Consider the following 5,836-nt stretch of genomic DNA (forward strand, 5'->3'; position numbering starts at 1 on the left):
AAACCAGAAAAGCAGCACCCCTCCCTCCTTCCCCAGCCTCTGCGGCCGCGCATCCGAACTGTAGTGCTAACATACAAATAACCCAAACAACGGGAAAACCTTCCCATTTCCCATCTCCACCTTTGCATGCGAGATGTTGCTTATTATTTTTATCTTCCTAGTGTTGTCACGTATGAGGCAACTTAGCAAAAACTGCAGCTCCTCCTTGGAGACACATGCTGGGTTTTGTTTCTATTTTCTTGTTGTCTTTCTCTATTATCTTTTATTATTATTATTATTATTATTTTATTTTTTCTTCTCCCTACAGCGTTACATAGACACAGGCTCCTGTCTGAGCAGCAGATTTCTCTGCTTGCATTTTCTCCATGGAAGGCAAGACGGCTAACAAAACTGGCCACAAACAGCTCTGGTCCAAGCTTCCACCAAACCACGCTGTCTTTCTTTATCCACGTAAGGACAAAGATTCTCTATAACACTCACAGCACCCCGGTGCACGCAGACACACAAACACACAGACATACAAACGTTGAGGTGGCCAAGGAACCAGACGATTTAATTAAACTACTGCAAGACAGACACATTCGTAAGACTTGCGTTTAATTGCACCCAACAAATCATTTTCAATTCGTCAACTTTACACTGGGCAAGTCGGTTAGTGACAGCCCAACTCCCAGCTGCGCTGGGTTTCTTTATTTCTTTTTCATTTTCTTTTTCTTTTTCCTTTTTTTTTTTCTTTCTTTTTTTTTTCGGTTGGTTTTATTATGCGGGATTTTTATTTCAATCTTGTCATGGCAGATATGTGACTTTGACCTGGAAGTTTAGTAGGATCTTTACAGGCAAACATCTTCATCTGGTAGCTTTATATTGGGTCACTTGGAAGAGGAGAAAAGACGAGGAGGGAGACGAGAGTGCGTGTGGGGGGCACTCTCAGAGCCGCATTGTAAATTATTTAGGAGAAAAGGGGGCGGAAGAACCCCTGCCAACTTATTCCTAACTTTTAGAGGACAGGAAGAATGGGATTTTCTAGTTAAAAAACTACCTTAGTAGAGCTGTAAGAGAGGGAAAGGTTGTGTTCTTAGTGCTAGCATATTTATAATTTATTGTGAATTGACTTTTCCTAAAGCAGTAGGCTGTTGCAGAGATAAAGTGCCAACCATAGAGTGTGTGTATTTCTTCCTCCTCCTGTTTGACGAGATGCTTTTAATACTCCGGTGTTGTGTTTTTTTTCGCCTGCTCCGTGGTGAAGCGAGCTCACGGCATGTTTTCCCACTGCGACCCCGTTCACTTCGGGGCCCGGAGCCTGGCCGGCCCCGGGGCCGCCACCTCCCCTGGGAGGGAGCCCCGGCCCGCGGGTGGCACCGGGGGCCGCGGCGGCTCCGCGGCTCGGCGCTCACCCACCCTTTTCCCGAAGAGCATCCAGTGTAACAAATATAGACCCTGATTGTTTACAAACGAGGTCTTATGTCATGCCGGACGGAGCTGGTTTCTCATCTGACAGATCCGCTGGAGGTTTCTCTGAACCGCCCGTGAGGGACTGGTTTTCCTTTATCTCTGTAAGACTTAACTTTGTTTTGGGAAGGGGGGGGAGGGAGAGGGTGGCGGGTGGGTTAGTACGAGTTGATTACATGGTGGCTATTGTAAAATGTGTTTGTGGTTGTGTTTCTGTGAATGTTGAAGCTCGTTTTCTGTCTCTATTGTGGCTTTTAAGTATACAAAGAGTTCTTCAGTTGTTAGTTGATGGAAAATACCGAAATAAACCTCTCTCTCTCTTTTTTTTTTTTTTTTTTCTTCGTGTGCAAATTTGTATATTTAGCTGCCAGGAGGCTTTCTAGGAACAACGCAAGTGTAAGGTAGCTTGTTTTAATTGGGTGAATGGGTGGGGAAGAGAAGACACATCGATTTCTGTTGTATATGTTAACGAATCAGTGCAAATCTGATTTCATAAGCTACTAACTTGTGTATCCTTAGCATTAGTTTTTGAGACCATTTTTATCTGATATGAACAGAGATTGCCCTGGGAGGAAGTGATGGGAAGATCTGCGTTTTTTCCGTTTTTTGTTTTTGTTTTTGTTTTTTTTTTAACAATTTTTTCCCCCAAGTGTTCCTGTTTTATTTTGTTTGTTTCTTCTTTTCATGATCCAGAGATAAGAAACAAGTAGTTGCACCTCGGTGCACCGAAATTTACACCAATTCAATTCCTTATAAAAGGGAAAAAAAAATCTTTCACTCGACCAGAAACCAGTGTGTCAGACAATTTCTCAGAAAGTTTGTTTTAATGCCTAAACTTTCTCTTTTGAAGCTTTCCATCATTTAGTAGCTCCTCTGGGGCTTCAGAACTTAGGGGGCTTCAAAATTTAATCATCATGTTGCCAGAGAGAGAGAAACTTAACTAAACTTCACCCTGTGTCAAAATATCTATACTCCTTCCTCAAAACTAAATTAAGAAAAAAGCTGTTGCAGATATTCTGAGCTGGAAAAAAAAAAATGGCGGCAGGATCATTTCTTTAAATCCGAATTTATTAAAAAAAAAAAAAAAAAAGAAAGAAAGAAAAAAAGAATATGAAAAAAATAATAAAAAAGATGATTAGGTGTGTTTAAGTACCTAATTATTTCAGTTTTATTTGATTCTTCTCAAGGGTGAATGAACTTCTAGATCTGCTTCTTGCTAGGTTTATATATTCCTCATTTTTGGAACTGAGCTTGCAGTTCACTAAATACACATTACTATATTTTTGAGAAGTGTACCCATGATTTAATTGATGTTTGCAACCCATCGGACACTAGAATTTAGAAACGCTTTTCACTTTCTTTAGAGTTGTGGTAAAGAGCAGATATTTTTAAAACAACAACATAAGGTTCTTTTAAAATAGAATTTAAAATATTAGTTCGTTTTATTAGGAAATATACTTAAAAAATGTCGGAAAAACTGTCTTCTGTAGCATCAGCCTGGATGTATTTTCTACAGATGTTTAATGCTCCAGAATAAAAATCGATTTTAGAACAACAGTACCTATATGTCATTGTGTTATACTGCTTCGTCTAAAATTTCATAAATATTTTCATTGCGTTTTTCTGCGTTCTTTAGTGTCTCGTTAAATGTATTATAAGAATCAATTTTTGCTTAGGTTAAAAATATGTCCAGAGACAAATGGAAATAATTCCTTTCCAGTGTAGCAAGTGCTTACTCGGTCTTTTGCAGATTTGGTGCGTTTCTAAATCTTTTTTCTTTCTTTCTTTCCTTCTTTCTTTTTTTATTTATATATATATATATATATATATATATATATATTTTAAAGTCAGAGATCGTTAATCTCTTATTGCATTCACCGTTGTTTTTTTTTTTGTTTGTTTGTTCTTTTTTGAGGTTTTAACTTTTGCATTCTTGCATCAGCAAGATCTACTTCTGGTGACCAGAAGTAGAAGTGCACAGTGGGTAGGCTTTATATTACTTTCTCTCTGCTTTATACTTCTACTTCCCTATGAAAACTTTGCTAAAGAAAAAATAGAAAACCAAAACAAACAGTGAGAAACCCCACCCTGCCTTCCCTGCTTGGCATCACCTCGGATTTGACACGCGGTTCCTTTTTTCAAGGACTCTTTTAGCGGTTACTGTAATTTCGTCTCTAAATTCTTTTGATAATTTGTTGCTTGAGAATAAATACAAATTCTTGGAAAGTGTTTCCATCTATATATTAAAAACAACGACAAACAAACAAATAAACAAAACCTAATACATCAACAAATATACAAACAACAACTGAGACCTGCTCAACCCTACAGGAAGCAGGTACTGAGAAACATAACCAAGAACCTTTTTTTCCACTAATTTTTAACATAATGGGCGCTCTAAAGGGCAATATTTCACTTCTTTAAAAAATCCTTTCTTTGAGGAAGCTCTGAAAAGAAAACAAAAGAAGAAAAAAGATACTTGGAGCTTATTGAGGGAAGAGAGAGAAAGGGAAGTAACTTGTCATAAAAAAAGGAAAATTCAGTGCAGTGTGCTGCAATAAAAGAATATGACCGCTATAAAACTTTATAGGGTATAAATTTCTGAAGGTTAAGGAACTAAACGGCTGTAAAGCAAACAGTGCAAGAAAACTTTCAGGAACTCCTAAATTACTACAACGACTTGGGAATGTGGGGAAACCCAACGTGTAAAAGCTCTTGTTTCTGCTTCAGTCACATACAAAGTTCACCTCCTTTTTATTTTCCCTATGGGAGGGGGTAGGTTAAAAAATAAGAGGGGGGGGGGATAAAATGTGGGGAGGGACTTTTGCTAATTTATTCTTCTCTTGCAGTTTCTGTGAAAATCCAGCACTCTGGATTATACCCTTTGTTCTTTTGCTGTTGTTGTTCAGTTTTATTATTATTATTATTATTTTCCTTTAAAGCAATTCCAGGCTGCCAGAATGCTGAGCCGTGTGTACAATAACACCACCACCACACAGATGCACCCCCCACACTCACACACTAAGTTCTGGCGAGACGTCTGGGCTTGGGAAGCTCTTTATCGGTTTACAGCTCCGGCCTTCCCCCTCCAGAGCAGAATGATCAATTGTTTAGTCTCGGAATTTGAAACAATAGAGGTTTTCAAAAGCAACCCCATTTTGTCTCTTTTATTGCTAGTAGAGTGACTGGATGGTGAAGCTTTCGCATCGCAGAGAGCGCTTTCAGCGCTGAGCGGTGCAGAGGAAAAAGCAGCTCTCCTCTTTCTCACTCCCTTCGCTCCTCACCGCCCTTCGCGGTCGCGGTGCCCCGGCCCTCGCGGGCCCCTCTCCGCAGGCCCGGAGGGGGAAGCGCCGCGGGGCTGCGGTGCCGCCAGGGGCCGCGCGGTGGCGCCATTGCTCCACGAGAGACGCGCGGCTCCCGCGCGCCGCCGCGGGGCTCCGCGAAACACCTTGATTGGATTAGCGGCAGCGGCCGGGCTGTTCGCTACGGGCATGAATAATCCCGAGGCATAAAATATAGGGTTAATTATAGCTATTTTTCCGATTTTATAGGTTACATCTATTTTTTTTCTCCGCGAGGGTAAATTATGTGAGGCTAAAAGAAAAGGGGGGGGGGGGTTAATCTCGTGGCTCTGTGCTGGGATGCAATTAGAGGTGGGACACGCATCTATTGTAAATGTTCGTTAAAAGGGAGAAAAAAAGTCATTTTGTTTTCTGAGAGTTTGGATGGAGGTGGGAGGACAGCTTTATTATCTCTAACCAAAGATTTACGTTTGAAGTACTGGAAAAGAGAGTGGCTCAAAGATTTCGGGGAGAAAGAAGCACACACAAAATCAGGATATTTTTCCTTGGCTATTTAACTTGGCCGTTAGGATGGTTTGCGCTTTCTCAGCTCTTTATTTTATTTTATATATTTTAGCTTTCTTAGCCATCGCCTAAAAATAGGATATACCTTTTAGAATTTGAGCTTTTTTTATATACTTCCTCCTCCTTTTGGTAGAACTGCCGCTGTTTCTTGTCTTCATTAATAGGCTTCAAAACACTACCATATAGTAAATTAACCTAAATTGCTGTGATCTTACCATGTTTTGTTATGCGTATAAATACTCCAAAGATGCTGTACCAGCAAAAAAAAAAAAAAAAAAAAAAAAAAAAAAAAAAAAAGTAAAATTTTAACTCTATTAGTTCACTTTTTTGTGGGACATCTTTTTCTTCATAATTACAAGACAGTAATTATTCAGACATTGCAATCCTTATATTCAACTACAACTAGCACAGAAAGAAAAGGTGGCAAATATTTCAACATAGTTTTTCATTCAAATTATTATAACAATGCATTTTCTGAATACAAGCTCCTCCGAAGATACACAAGAAAATATGCCCATTTC

The sequence above is a fragment of the Anas acuta genome, chromosome 25 (assembly GCF_963932015.1).
Source record: "Anas acuta chromosome 25, bAnaAcu1.1, whole genome shotgun sequence".
Taxonomy (NCBI): Eukaryota; Metazoa; Chordata; class Aves; order Anseriformes; family Anatidae; genus Anas; species Anas acuta.